Raw genomic sequence first — 16,628 nt, forward strand, 5'->3', positions numbered from 1 at the left:
ATAAGCGTAAGTTGCTGAAATAAGCCTATTTAATAAGGCTATTTAATAAGTCTAAGTTGCAGAAATAAACCTATTTAAAAAGCCTAAGTTGTTAAAGTAAGCCTATTTAATGAGGTTATTTAATAAGTCTATTTAATAAGCCTATTTAATAAGCATATTTAATAAGCCTATTTAATAAGCCTATTTAATAAGCCTATTTATTGAACCTATTTAATAAGCCTATTTAATAAGCCTATTTAATAAGCCTATTTATTGAGCCTATTTAATAAGTCTATTTAATAAGCATATTTAATAAGCCTATTTAATAAGTATTTAATGAGCCTATTTAATCAGTCTATTTAATAAGCCTATTTAATAGGCCTATTTAATAAGTCTAAGTTGCTGAAATCAGCCTATTTAATAAGCCTAAGTTGCTGAATAAGCCTATTTAATAAGTCTACGTTGCTGAAATAAGCCTTTTTAATAAGTCTAAGTTGCTGAAATAAGCCTATTTAATAAGCCTAAGTTGCTGAAATAAGCCTATTTAATGAGGCTATTTAATAAGCCTAAGTTCCTGAATAAGCCTATTTAATAAGTCTAAGTTGCTGAAATAAGGCTATTTAATAAGCCTAAGTTGCTGAAATAAGCCTATTTAATAAGCCTAAGTTGCTGAAATAAGCCTATTTAATAGGCCTATCTAATAAGTCTAAGTTGCAGAAATAAGCATATTTCATAAGCCTATTTAATGAGCCTAAGTTGCTGAAATGTCTATTTAATAAGTCGATTTAATAAGTCTAAGTTGCTAAAATAAGTCTATTTAATGAGGCTATTTAATGAGCCTACGTTGCTGAAATAAGCCTATTTAATAAGCCTAAGTTTCTGAACTAAGCCTATTTAAAAAGGTCTATTTAATAAGTCTAAGTTGCTGAAATAAACCTATTTAAAAATGCTATTTAATACGCCTAAGTTGCTGAAATAAACCTGATTAATAAGGCTATTTAATAAGCATAAGTTGCTGAAATAAGCCTATTTAATAAGCCTACGTTGCTGAACTAAGCCTATATAAAAAGGTCTATTTAAAAAGTCTAAGTTGCTGAAATAAACCTATTTAAAAATGCTATTTAATAAGCCTAAATTGCTGAAATAAACCTGTTTAATAAGGCTATTTAATAAGCATAAGTTGCTGAAATAAGCCTATTTAATAAGCCTAAGTTGCTGAAATAAGCCTATTTAATAAGGCTATTTAATAAGTCTAAGTTGCAGAAATAAACCTATTTAATAATGTTATTTAATACGCCTAAGTTGCTGAAATAAGCATATTCAATAAGCCTAAGTTGCTAAAATAAGCCTATTTAATAGGCCTATCTAATAAGTCTAAGTTGCAGAAATAAGCATATTTCATAAGCATATTTAATGAGCCTAAGTTGCTGAATGTCTATTTAATAAGTCGATTTAATAAGTCTAAGTTGCTAAAATAAGCCTATTTAATAAGGTTATTTAATAAGCCTAAGTTGCTGAAATAAGCCTATTTAATAAGGCTATTTAATGAGCCTAAGTTGCTGAAATAAGCCTATTTAAAAAGCCTAAGTTGCTGAAATAAGCCTATTTAATAAGGCTATTTAATAAGTCTAAGTTGCTGAAATAAACCTATTTAATAAGCCTAAGTTGCTAAAATAAGCCTATTTTATGAGGCTATTTAATAAGTCCATTTAATAAGCCTATTTAATAAGCCTATTTAATACGCCTATTTAATAAGCCTATTTAATACGCCTATTTAATAAACCTATTTAATAAGTATTTAATGAGCCTATTTATTAATTCTATTTAATAAGCCTTATTAATAAGCCTATTTAATAAAGTCTATTTAATAAGCCTATTTAATAAGTCTATTTAATAAGTCTATTTAATAAGCCTATTTAATAAGTTTTTAATGAGCCTATTTAATAAGCCTATTTATTGAGCCTATTTAATAAGCCTATTTAATAAGTCTATTTAATAAGCCTATTTAATAAGCCTATTTAATAAGCCTATTTAATAAGCCTATTTATTAAGCATATTTAATGTGCCTATTTAATAAGCCTATTTATTGAGCCTATTTAATAAGTCTATTTAATAAGCCTGTTTAATAAGCCTATTTAATAAGTATTTAACGAGCCTATTTAATAAACCTAAGTTGCTGAATAAGCCTATTTAATAAGCCTGAGTTGCTGAAATAAGCCTATTTAATAAGCCTATTTAATAAGCCTAAGTTGCTGAATAAGCCTATTTAATAAGCCTAAGTTGCTGAAATAAGCCTATTTAATAAGTCTAAGTTGCTGAAATAACGCTATTTAAAAAGCCTAAGTTGCTGAAATAAGCCTATTTAATAAGCCTAAGTTGCTGAAATAAGGCTATTTAATAAGTCTAAGTTGCTGAAATAAGCCTATTTAATAAGCCTATGTTGCTGAAATAAGTATATTTAATAAGCCTAAGTTGCTGAAATAAGCCTATTTAATAAGTCTAAGTTGCTGAAATAAGGCCATTTAATAAGTCTAAGTTGCTGAAATGAGCCTATTTAATCAGCGTAAGTTGCTGAAATAAGGCTATTTAATAAGCTTAAGTTGCTGAAATGAGCCTATTTAATAAGCCTAAGTTGCTGAAATAATGCTATTTAATAAGTCTAAGTTGCTGAAATAAGCCTATTTAATAACCCTAAGTTGCTAAAATAAGACTATTTAATTAGGCTATTTAATTAGGCTATTTAATAAGTCTATTTAATAAGCCTATTTAATAAGCCTATTTAAAAAACCTATTTAATAAGCCTATTTAATAAGTCTATTTAATAAGTCTATTTAATAAGCCTATTTAAAGAGTATTCAATGAGCCTATTTATTAAGCCTATTTAATAAGCCTATTTAATAAGCCTATTTAATAAGTCTATTTAATAAGCCTATTTAATAAGCCTATTTAATAAGCCTATTTTATAAGCCTATTTTATAAGCCTATTTATTAAGCATATTTAATGAGCCTATTTAATAAGCCTATTTATTTAGCCTATTTAATAAGTCTATTTAATAAGCCTGTTTAATAAGCCTATTTAATCTGTATTTAACGAGCCTATTTAATAAGCCTAAGTTGCTGAATAAGCCTATTTAATAAGCCTGAGTTGCTGAAATAAGCCTATTTAATAAGCCTATTTAATAAGTCTAAGTTGCTGAAATAACGCTATTTAATAAGCCTAAGTTGCTGAAATAAGCCTATTTAATAAGCCTAAGTTGCTGAAATAAGGCTATTTAATAAGTCTAAGTTGCTGAAATAAGCCTATTTAATAAGCCTATGTTGCTGAAATAAGTATATTTAATGAGTCTAAGTTGCTGAAATAAGCCTATTTAATAAGTCTAAGTTGCTGAAATAAGGCCATTTAATAAGTCTAAGTTGCTGAAATGAGCTATTTAATCAGCGTAAGTTGCTGAAATAAGGCTATTTAATAAGCTTAAGTTGCTGAAATGAGCCTATTTAATAAGCCTAAGTTGCTGAAATAAGGCTATTTAATAAGTCTAAGTTGCTGAAATAAGCCTATTTAATAACCCTAAGTTGCTAAAATAAGCCTATTTAATTAGGTTATTTAATAAGTCTATTTAATAAGCCTATTTAATAAGCCTATTTAAAAAACCTATTTAATAAGCCTATTTAATAGGTCTATTTAATAAGTCTATTTAATAAGCCTATTTAAAGAGTGTTCAATGAGCCTATTTATTAAGCCTATTTATTGAGCCTATTTAATAAGCCTATTTAATAAGCCAATTTAATAAACCTATTTAATAAGCCTATTTATTACGCCGATTTAATGAGCCTATTTAATAAGCCTATTTATTGAGCCTATTTAATAAGCCTATTTATTGAGCCTATTTAATAAGTCTATTTAATAAGCCTATTTATTAAGTATTTAATGAGCCTATTTAATAAGCCTAAGTTGCTGAATAAGCCTATTTAATAAGCCTAAGTTGCTGAAATAAGTCTATTTAATTAGCCTATTTAATAAGCCTAAGTTGCTGAATAAGCCTATTTTTAGTAAGCCTAAGTTGCTGAAATAAGCCTATTTAATAAGCCCAAGTTGCTGAAATAAGCCTATTTAATAAGGCTATTTAATAAGCCTAAGTTGCTGAAATAAGCCTATTTAATAAGCGTAAGTTGATGAAATAAGGCTATTTAATAAGTCTAAGTTGCTGGAATAAGTCTATTTAATAAGCCTAAGTTGCTGAAATAAGCCTATTTAATAGGCCTATCTAATACGTCTAAGTAGCAGAAATAAGCATATTTAATAAGCCTATTTAATGAGCCTAAGTTGCTGAAATAAGCCTATATAATAAGGCTATTTAATAAACCTAAGTTGCTGAAATAAGCCTATTTAATGAGCCTAAGTTGCTGAAATAAGCCTATTTAATAAGCCTAAGTTTCTGAACTAAGCCTATTTAAAAAGGTCTATTTAATAAGTCTAAGTTGCTGAAATAAACCTATTTAAAAATGCTATTTAATAAGCCTAAGTTGCTGAAATAAACCTGTTAATAAGGCTATTTAATAAGCATAAGTTGCTGAAATAAGCCTATTTAATAAGCCTAAGTTGCTGAAATAAGCCTATTTAATAAGGCTATTTAATAAGTCTAAGTTGCAGAAATAAACCTATTTAAAAAGCCTAAGTTGTTAAAATAAGCCTATTTAATGAGGTTATTTAATAAGTCTATTTAATAAGCCTATTTAATAAGCATATTTAATAAGCCTATTTAATAAGCCTATTTAATAAGCCTATTTATTGAACCTATTTAATAAGCCTATTTAATAAGCCTATTTAATAAGCCTATTTATTGAGCCTATTTAATAAGTCTATTTAATAAGCATATTTAATAAGCCTATTTAATAAGTATTTAATGAGCCTATTTAATCAGTCTATTTAATAAGCCTATTTAATAGGCCTATTTAATAAGTCTAAGTTGCTGAAATCAGCCTATTTAATAAGCCTAAGTTGCTGAATAAGCCTATTTAATAAGTCTACGTTGCTGAAATAAGCCTTTTTAATAAGTCTAAGTTGCTGAAATAAGCCTATTTAATAAGCCTAAGTTGCTGAAATAAGCCTATTTAATAAGGCTATTTAATAAGTCTAAGTTGCAGAAATAAACCTATTTAATAATGTTATTTAATACGCCTAAGTTGCTGAAATAAGTCTATTTAATTAGCCTATTTAATAAGCCTAAGTTGCTGAATAAGCCTATTTTTAGTAAGCCTAAGTTGCTGAAATAAGCCTATTTAATAAGCCCAAGTTGCTGAAATAAGCCTATTTAATAAGGCTATTTAATAAGCCTAAGTTGCTGAAATAAGCCTATTTAATAAGCGTAAGTTGATGAAATAAGGCTATTTAATAAGTCTAAGTTGCTGGAATAAGCCTATTTAATAAGCCTAAGTTGCTGAAATAAGCCTATTTAATAGGCCTATCTAATACGTCTAAGTAGCAGAAATAAGCATATTTAATAAGCCTATTTAATGAGCCTAAGTTGCTGAAATAAGCCTATATAATAAGGCTATTTAATAAACCTAAGTTGCTGAAATAAGCCTATTTAATGAGCCTAAGTTGCTGAAATAAGCCTATTTAATAAGCCTAAGTTTCTGAACTAAGCCTATTTAAAAAGGTCTATTTAATAAGTCTAAGTTGCTGAAATAAACCTATTTAAAAATGCTATTTAATAAGCATAAGTTGCTGAAATAAACCTGTTAATAAGGCTATTTAATAAGCATAAGTTGCTGAAATAAGCCTATTTAATAAGCCTAAGTTGCTGAAATAAGCCTATTTAATAAGGCTATTTAATAAGTCTAAGTTGCAGAAATAAACCTATTTAAAAAGCCTAAGTTGTTAAAATAAGCCTATTTAATGAGGTTATTTAATAAGTCTATTTAATAAGCCTATTTAATAAGCATATTTAATAAGCCTATTTAATAAGCCTATTTAATAAGCCTATTTATTGAACCTATTTAATAAGCCTATTTAATAAGCCTATTTAATAAGCCTATTTATTGAGCCTATTTAATAAGTCTATTTAATAAGCATATTTAATAAGCCTATTTAATAAGTATTTAATGAGCCTATTTAATCAGTCTATTTAATAAGCCTATTTAATAGGCCTATTTAATAAGTCTAAGTTGCTGAAATCAGCCTATTTAATAAGCCTAAGTTGCTGAATAAGCCTATTTAATAAGTCTACGTTGCTGAAATAAGCCTTTTTAATAAGTCTAAGTTGCTGAAATAAGCCTATTTAATAAGCCTAAGTTGCTGAAATAAGCCTATTTAATAAGGCTATTTAATAAGTCTAAGTTGCAGAAATAAACCTATTTAATAATGTTATTTAATACGCCTAAGTTGCTGAAATAAGCATATTCAATAAGCCTAAGTTGCTAAAATAAGCCTATTTAATAGGCCTATCTAATAAGTCTAAGTTGCAGAAATAAGCATATTTCATAAGCATATTTAATGAGCCTAAGTTGCTGAATGTCTATTTAATAAGTCGATTTAATAAGTCTAAGTTGCTAAAATAAGCCTATTTAATAAGGTTATTTAATAAGCCTAAGTTGCTGAAATAAGCCTATTTAATAAGGCTATTTAATGAGCCTAAGTTGCTGAAATAAGCCTATTTAAAAAGCCTAAGTTGCTGAAATAAGCCTATTTAATAAGGCTATTTAATAAGTCTAAGTTGCTGAAATAAACCTATTTAATAAGCCTAAGTTGCTAAAATAAGCCTATTTTATGAGGCTATTTAATAAGTCCATTTAATAAGCCTATTTAATAAGCCTATTTAATACGCCTATTTAATAAGCCTATTTAATACGCCTATTTAATAAACCTATTTAATAAGTATTTAATGAGCCTATTTATTAATTCTATTTAATAAGCCTTATTAATAAGCCTATTTAATAAAGTCTATTTAATAAGCCTATTTAATAAGTCTATTTAATAAGTCTATTTAATAAGCCTATTTAATAAGTTTTTAATGAGCCTATTTAATAAGCCTATTTATTGAGCCTATTTAATAAGCCTATTTAATAAGTCTATTTAATAAGCCTATTTAATAAGCCTATTTAATAAGCCTATTTATTAAGCATATTTAATGTGCCTATTTAATAAGCCTATTTATTGAGCCTATTTAATAAGTCTATTTAATAAGCCTGTTTAATAAGCCTATTTAATAAGTATTTAACGAGCCTATTTAATAAACCTAAGTTGCTGAATAAGCCTATTTAATAAGCCTGAGTTGCTGAAATAAGCCTATTTAATAAGCCTATTTAATAAGCCTAAGTTGCTGAATAAGCCTATTTAATAAGCCTAAGTTGCTGAAATAAGCCTATTTAATAAGTCTAAGTTGCTGAAATAACGCTATTTAAAAAGCCTAAGTTGCTGAAATAAGCCTATTTAATAAGCCTAAGTTGCTGAAATAAGGCTATTTAATAAGTCTAAGTTGCTGAAATAAGCCTATTTAATAAGCCTATGTTGCTGAAATAAGTATATTTAATAAGCCTAAGTTGCTGAAATAAGCCTATTTAATAAGTCTAAGTTGCTGAAATAAGGCCATTTAATAAGTCTAAGTTGCTGAAATGAGCCTATTTAATCAGCGTAAGTTGCTGAAATAAGGCTATTTAATAAGCTTAAGTTGCTGAAATGAGCCTATTTAATAAGCCTAAGTTGCTGAAATAATGCTATTTAATAAGTCTAAGTTGCTGAAATAAGCCTATTTAATAACCCTAAGTTGCTAAAATAAGACTATTTAATTAGGCTATTTAATTAGGCTATTTAATAAGTCTATTTAATAAGCCTATTTAATAAGCCTATTTAAAAAACCTATTTAATAAGCCTATTTAATAAGTCTATTTAATAAGTCTATTTAATAAGCCTATTTAAAGAGTATTCAATGAGCCTATTTATTAAGCCTATTTAATAAGCCTATTTAATAAGCCTATTTAATACAGTCTATTTAATAAGCCTATTTAATAAGTCTATTTAATAAGTCTATTTAATATGCCTATTTAATAAGTATTTAATGAGGCTATTTAATAAGCCTATTTATTGAGCCTATTTAATGAGCCTATTTATTGAGCCTTTTTAGTAAGCCTATTTATTGAGCCTATTTAATAAGCCTATTTAATAAGCCTTTTAATAAGCCTATTTAATAGGCCTATCTAATACGTCTAAGTAGCAGAAATAAGCATATTTAATAAGCCTATTTAATGAGCCTAAGTTGCTGAAATAAGCCTATATAATAAGGCTATTTAATAAACCTAAGTTGCTGAAATAAGCCTATTTAATGAGCCTAAGTTGCTGAAATAAGCCTATTTAATAAGCCTAAGTTTCTGAACTAAGCCTATTTAAAAAGGTCTATTTAATAAGTCTAAGTTGCTGAAATAAACCTATTTAAAAATGCTATTTAATAAGCCTAAGTTGCTGAAATAAGCCTATTTAATAAGCGTAAGTTGCTGAAATAAGCCTATTTAATAAGGCTATTTAATAAGTCTAAGTTGCAGAAATAAACCTATTTAAAAAGCCTAAGTTGTTAAAATAAGCCTATTTAATGAGGTTATTTAATAAGTCTATTTAATAAGCCTATTTAATAAGCATATTTAATAAGCCTATTTAATAAGCCTATTTAATAAGCCTATTTATTGAACCTATTTAATAAGCCTATTTAATAAGCCTATTTAATAAGCCTATTTATTGAGCCTATTTAATAAGTCTATTTAATAAGCATATTTAATAAGCCTATTTAATAAGTATTTAATGAGCCTATTTAATCAGTCTATTTAATAAGCCTATTTAATAGGCCTATTTAATAAGTCTAAGTTGCTGAAATCAGCCTATTTAATAAGCCTAAGTTGCTGAATAAGCCTATTTAATAAGTCTACGTTGCTGAAATAAGCCTTTTTAATAAGTCTAAGTTGCTGAAATAAGCCTATTTAATAAGCCTAAGTTGCTGAAATAAGCCTATTTAATGAGGCTATTTAATAAGCCTAAGTTCCTGAATAAGCCTATTTAATAAGTCTAAGTTGCTGAAATAAGGCTATTTAATAAGCCTAAGTTGCTGAAATAAGCCTATTTAATAAGCCTAAGTTGCTGAAATAAGCCTATTTAATAGGCCTATCTAATAAGTCTAAGTTGCAGAAATAAGCATATTTCATAAGCCTATTTAATGAGCCTAAGTTGCTGAAATGTCTATTTAATAAGTCGATTTAATAAGTCTAAGTTGCTAAAATAAGTCTATTTAATGAGGCTATTTAATGAGCCTAAGTTGCTGAAATAAGCCTATTTAATAAGCCTAAGTTTCTGAACTAAGCCTATTTAAAAAGGTCTATTTAATAAGTCTAAGTTGCTGAAATAAACCTATTTAAAAATGCTATTTAATACGCCTAAGTTGCTGAAATAAACCTGATTAATAAGGCTATTTAATAAGCATAAGTTGCTGAAATAAGCCTATTTAATAAGCCTACGTTGCTGAACTAAGCCTATATAAAAAGGTCTATTTAAAAAGTCTAAGTTGCTGAAATAAACCTATTTAAAAATGCTATTTAATAAGCCTAAATTGCTGAAATAAACCTGTTTAATAAGGCTATTTAATAAGCATAAGTTGCTGAAATAAGCCTATTTAATAAGCCTAAGTTGCTGAAATAAGCCTATTTAATAAGGCTATTTAATAAGTCTAAGTTGCAGAAATAAACCTATTTAATAATGTTATTTAATACGCCTAAGTTGCTGAAATAAGCATATTCAATAAGCCTAAGTTGCTAAAATAAGCCTATTTAATAGGCCTATCTAATAAGTCTAAGTTGCAGAAATAAGCATATTTCATAAGCATATTTAATGAGCCTAAGTTGCTGAATGTCTATTTAATAAGTCGATTTAATAAGTCTAAGTTGCTAAAATAAGCCTATTTAATAAGGTTATTTAATAAGCCTAAGTTGCTGAAATAAGCCTATTTAATAAGGCTATTTAATGAGCCTAAGTTGCTGAAATAAGCCTATTTAAAAAGCCTAAGTTGCTGAAATAAGCCTATTTAATAAGGCTATTTAATAAGTCTAAGTTGCTGAAATAAACCTATTTAATAAGCCTAAGTTGCTAAAATAAGCCTATTTTATGAGGCTATTTAATAAGTCCATTTAATAAGCCTATTTAATAAGCCTATTTAATACGCCTATTTAATAAGCCTATTTAATACGCCTATTTAATAAACCTATTTAATAAGTATTTAATGAGCCTATTTATTAATTCTATTTAATAAGCCTTATTAATAAGCCTATTTAATAAAGTCTATTTAATAAGCCTATTTAATAAGTCTATTTAATAAGTCTATTTAATAAGCCTATTTAATAAGTTTTTAATGAGCCTATTTAATAAGCCTATTTATTGAGCCTATTTAATAAGCCTATTTAATAAGTCTATTTAATAAGCCTATTTAATAAGCCTATTTAATAAGCCTATTTAATAAGCCTATTTATTAAGCATATTTAATGTGCCTATTTAATAAGCCTATTTATTGAGCCTATTTAATAAGTCTATTTAATAAGCCTGTTTAATAAGCCTATTTAATAAGTATTTAACGAGCCTATTTAATAAACCTAAGTTGCTGAATAAGCCTATTTAATAAGCCTGAGTTGCTGAAATAAGCCTATTTAATAAGCCTATTTAATAAGCCTAAGTTGCTGAATAAGCCTATTTAATAAGCCTAAGTTGCTGAAATAAGCCTATTTAATAAGTCTAAGTTGCTGAAATAATGCTATTTAAAAAGCCTAAGTTGCTGAAATAAGCCTATTTAATAAGCCTAAGTTGCTGAAATAAGGCTATTTAATAAGTCTAAGTTGCTGAAATAAGCCTATTTAATAAGCCTATGTTGCTGAAATAAGTATATTTAATAAGCCTAAGTTGCTGAAATAAGCCTATTTAATAAGTCTAAGTTGCTGAAATAAGGCCATTTAATAAGTCTAAGTTGCTGAAATAAGCCTATTTAATAAGCGTAAGTTGCTGAAATAAGCCTATTTAATAAGGCTATTTAATAAGTCTAAGTTGCAGAAATAAACCTATTTAAAAAGCCTAAGTTGTTAAAATAAGCCTATTTAATGAGGTTATTTAATAAGTCTATTTAATAAGCCTATTTAATAAGCATATTTAATAAGCCTATTTAATAAGCCTATTTAATAAGCCTATTTATTGAACCTATTTAATAAGCCTATTTAATAAGCCTATTTAATAAGCCTATTTATTGAGCCTATTTAATAAGTCTATTTAATAAGCATATTTAATAAGCCTATTTAATAAGTATTTAATGAGCCTATTTAATCAGTCTATTTAATAAGCCTATTTAATAGGCCTATTTAATAAGTCTAAGTTGCTGAAATCAGCCTATTTAATAAGCCTAAGTTGCTGAATAAGCCTATTTAATAAGTCTACGTTGCTGAAATAAGCCTTTTTAATAAGTCTAAGTTGCTGAAATAAGCCTATTTAATAAGCCTAAGTTGCTGAAATAAGCCTATTTAATGAGGCTATTTAATAAGCCTAAGTTCCTGAATAAGCCTATTTAATAAGTCTAAGTTGCTGAAATAAGGCTATTTAATAAGCCTAAGTTGCTGAAATAAGCCTATTTAATAAGCCTAAGTTGCTGAAATAAGCCTATTTAATAGGCCTATCTAATAAGTCTAAGTTGCAGAAATAAGCATATTTCATAAGCCTATTTAATGAGCCTAAGTTGCTGAAATGTCTATTTAATAAGTCGATTTAATAAGTCTAAGTTGCTAAAATAAGTCTATTTAATGAGGCTATTTAATGAGCCTAAGTTGCTGAAATAAGCCTATTTAATAAGCCTAAGTTTCTGAACTAAGCCTATTTAAAAAGGTCTATTTAATAAGTCTAAGTTGCTGAAATAAACCTATTTAAAAATGCTATTTAATACGCCTAAGTTGCTGAAATAAACCTGATTAATAAGGCTATTTAATAAGCATAAGTTGCTGAAATAAGCCTATTTAATAAGCCTACGTTGCTGAACTAAGCCTATATAAAAAGGTCTATTTAAAAAGTCTAAGTTGCTGAAATAAACCTATTTAAAAATGCTATTTAATAAGCCTAAATTGCTGAAATAAACCTGTTTAATAAGGCTATTTAATAAGCATAAGTTGCTGAAATAAGCCTATTTAATAAGCCTAAGTTGCTGAAATAAGCCTATTTAATAAGGCTATTTAATAAGTCTAAGTTGCAGAAATAAACCTATTTAATAATGTTATTTAATACGCCTAAGTTGCTGAAATAAGCATATTCAATAAGCCTAAGTTGCTAAAATAAGCCTATTTAATAGGCCTATCTAATAAGTCTAAGTTGCAGAAATAAGCATATTTCATAAGCATATTTAATGAGCCTAAGTTGCTGAATGTCTATTTAATAAGTCGATTTAATAAGTCTAAGTTGCTAAAATAAGCCTATTTAATAAGGTTATTTAATAAGCCTAAGTTGCTGAAATAAGCCTATTTAATAAGGCTATTTAATGAGCCTAAGTTGCTGAAATAAGCCTATTTAAAAAGCCTAAGTTGCTGAAATAAGCCTATTTAATAAGGCTATTTAATAAGTCTAAGTTGCTGAAATAAACCTATTTAATAAGCCTAAGTTGCTAAAATAAGCCTATTTTATGAGGCTATTTAATAAGTCCATTTAATAAGCCTATTTAATAAGCCTATTTAATACGCCTATTTAATAAGCCTATTTAATACGCCTATTTAATAAACCTATTTAATAAGTATTTAATGAGCCTATTTATTAATTCTATTTAATAAGCCTTATTAATAAGCCTATTTAATAAAGTCTATTTAATAAGCCTATTTAATAAGTCTATTTAATAAGTCTATTTAATAAGCCTATTTAATAAGTTTTTAATGAGCCTATTTAATAAGCCTATTTATTGAGCCTATTTAATAAGCCTATTTAATAAGTCTATTTAATAAGCCTATTTAATAAGCCTATTTAATAAGCCTATTTAATAAGCCTATTTATTAAGCATATTTAATGTGCCTATTTAATAAGCCTATTTATTGAGCCTATTTAATAAGTCTATTTAATAAGCCTGTTTAATAAGCCTATTTAATAAGTATTTAACGAGCCTATTTAATAAACCTAAGTTGCTGAATAAGCCTATTTAATAAGCCTGAGTTGCTGAAATAAGCCTATTTAATAAGCCTATTTAATAAGCCTAAGTTGCTGAATAAGCCTATTTAATAAGCCTAAGTTGCTGAAATAAGCCTATTTAATAAGTCTAAGTTGCTGAAATAATGCTATTTAAAAAGCCTAAGTTGCTGAAATAAGCCTATTTAATAAGCCTAAGTTGCTGAAATAAGGCTATTTAATAAGTCTAAGTTGCTGAAATAAGCCTATTTAATAAGCCTATGTTGCTGAAATAAGTATATTTAATAAGCCTAAGTTGCTGAAATAAGCCTATTTAATAAGTCTAAGTTGCTGAAATAAGGCCATTTAATAAGTCTAAGTTGCTGAAATGAGCCTATTTAATCAGCGTAAGTTGCTGAAATAAGGCTATTTAATAAGCTTAAGTTGCTGAAATGAGCCTATTTAATAAGCCTAAGTTGCTGAAATAATGCTATTTAATAAGTCTAAGTTGCTGAAATAAGCCTATTTAATAACCCTAAGTTGCTAAAATAAGACTATTTAATTAGGCTATTTAATTAGGCTATTTAATAAGTCTATTTAATAAGCCTATTTAATAAGCCTATTTAAAAAACCTATTTAATAAGCCTATTTAATAAGTCTATTTAATAAGTCTATTTAATAAGCCTATTTAAAGAGTATTCAATGAGCCTATTTATTAAGCCTATTTAATATGCCTATTTAATAAGCCTATTTAATAAGTCTATTTAATAAGCCTATTTAATAAGCCTATTTAATAAGCCTATTTTATAAGCCTATTTATTAAGCATATTTAATGAGCCTATTTAATAAGCCTATTTATTTAGCCTATTTAATAAGTCTATTTAATAAGCCTGTTTAATAAGCCTATTTAATCTGTATTTAACGAGCCTATTTAATAAGCCTAAGTTGCTGAATAAGCCTATTTAATAAGCCTGAGTTGCTGAAATAAGCCTATTTAATAAGCCTATTTAATAAGTCTAAGTTGCTGAAATAACGCTATTTAATAAGCCTAAGTTGCTGAAATAAGCCTATTTAATAAGCCTAAGTTGCTGAAATAAGGCTATTTAATAAGTCTAAGTTGCTGAAATAAGCCTATTTAATAAGCCTATGTTGCTGAAATAAGTATATTTAATGAGTCTAAGTTGCTGAAATAAGCCTATTTAATAAGTCTAAGTTGCTGAAATAAGGCCATTTAATAAGTCTAAGTTGCTGAAATGAGCTATTTAATCAGCGTAAGTTGCTGAAATAAGGCTATTTAATAAGCTTAAGTTGCTGAAATGAGCCTATTTAATAAGCCTAAGTTGCTGAAATAAGGCTATTTAATAAGTCTAAGTTGCTGAAATAAGCCTATTTAATAACCCTAAGTTGCTAAAATAAGCCTATTTAATTAGGTTATTTAATAAGTCTATTTAATAAGCCTATTTAATAAGCCTATTTAAAAAACCTATTTAATAAGCCTATTTAATAGGTCTATTTAATAAGTCTATTTAATAAGCCTATTTAAAGAGTGTTCAATGAGCCTATTTATTAAGCCTATTTATTGAGCCTATTTAATAAGCCTATTTAATAAGCCAATTTAATAAACCTATTTAATAAGCCTATTTATTACGCCGATTTAATGAGCCTATTTAATAAGCCTATTTATTGAGCCTATTTAATAAGCCTATTTATTGAGCCTATTTAATAAGTCTATTTAATAAGCCTATTTATTAAGTATTTAATGAGCCTATTTAATAAGCCTAAGTTGCTGAATAAGCCTATTTAATAAGCCTAAGTTGCTGAAATAAGTCTATTTAATTAGCCTATTTAATAAGCCTAAGTTGCTGAATAAGCCTATTTTTAGTAAGCCTAAGTTGCTGAAATAAGCCTATTTAATAAGCCCAAGTTGCTGAAATAAGCCTATTTAATAAGGCTATTTAATAAGCCTAAGTTGCTGAAATAAGCCTATTTAATAAGCGTAAGTTGATGAAATAAGGCTATTTAATAAGTCTAAGTTGCTGGAATAAGCCTATTTAATAAGCCTAAGTTGCTGAAATAAGCCTATTTAATAGGCCTATCTAATACGTCTAAGTAGCAGAAATAAGCATATTTAATAAGCCTATTTAATGAGCCTAAGTTGCTGAAATAAGCCTATATAATAAGGCTATTTAATAAACCTAAGTTGCTGAAATAAGCCTATTTAATGAGCCTAAGTTGCTGAAATAAGCCTATTTAATAAGCCTAAGTTTCTGAACTAAGCCTATTTAAAAAGGTCTATTTAATAAGTCTAAGTTGCTGAAATAAACCTATTTAAAAATGCTATTTAATAAGCCTAAGTTGCTGAAATAAACCTGTTAATAAGGCTATTTAATAAGCATAAGTTGCTGAAATAAGCCTATTTAATAAGCCTAAGTTGCTGAAATAAGCCTATTTAATAAGGCTATTTAATAAGTCTAAGTTGCAGAAATAAACCTATTTAAAAAGCCTAAGTTGTTAAAATAAGCCTATTTAATGAGGTTATTTAATAAGTCTATTTAATAAGCCTATTTAATAAGCATATTTAATAAGCCTATTTAATAAGCCTATTTAATAAGCCTATTTATTGAACCTATTTAATAAGCCTATTTAATAAGCCTATTTAATAAGCCTATTTATTGAGCCTATTTAATAAGTCTATTTAATAAGCATATTTAATAAGCCTATTTAATAAGTATTTAATGAGCCTATTTAATCAGTCTATTTAATAAGCCTATTTAATAGGCCTATTTAATAAGTCTAAGTTGCTGAAATCAGCCTATTTAATAAGCCTAAGTTGCTGAATAAGCCTATTTAATAAGTCTACGTTGCTGAAATAAGCCTTTTTAATAAGTCTAAGTTGCTGAAATAAGCCTATTTAATAAGCCTAAGTTGCTGAAATAAGCCTATTTAATAAGGCTATTTAATAAGTCTAAGTTGCAGAAATAAACCTATTTAATAATGTTATTTAATACGCCTAAGTTGCTGAAATAAGTCTATTTAATTAGCCTATTTAATAAGCCTAAGTTGCTGAATAAGCCTATTTTTAGTAAGCCTAAGTTGCTGAAATAAGCCTATTTAATAAGCCCAAGTTGCTGAAATAAGCCTATTTAATAAGGCTATTTAATAAGCCTAAGTTGCTGAAATAAGCCTATTTAATAAGCGTAAGTTGATGAAATAAGGCTATTTAATAAGTCTAAGTTGCTGGAATAAGCCTATTTAATAAGCCTAAGTTGCTGAAATAAGCCTATTTAATAGGCCTATCTAATACGTCTAAGTAGCAGAAATAAGCATATTTAATAAGCCTATTTAATGAGCCTAAGTTGCTGAAATAAGCCTATATAATAAGGCTATTTAATAAACCTAAGTTGCTGAAATAAGCCTATTTAATGAGCCTAAGTTGCTGAAATAAGCCTATTTAATAAGCCTAAGTTTCTGAACTAAGCCTATTTAAAAAGGTCTATTTAAT

Source organism: Petromyzon marinus, unplaced genomic scaffold (assembly GCF_048934315.1).
Source record: "Petromyzon marinus isolate PM22_M1 ecotype Great Lakes invasive population unplaced genomic scaffold, UKy_Petmar_22M1.pri1.0 PM_G_Scaffold_41, whole genome shotgun sequence".
Classification (NCBI taxonomy): Eukaryota; Metazoa; Chordata; class Hyperoartia; order Petromyzontiformes; family Petromyzontidae; genus Petromyzon; species Petromyzon marinus.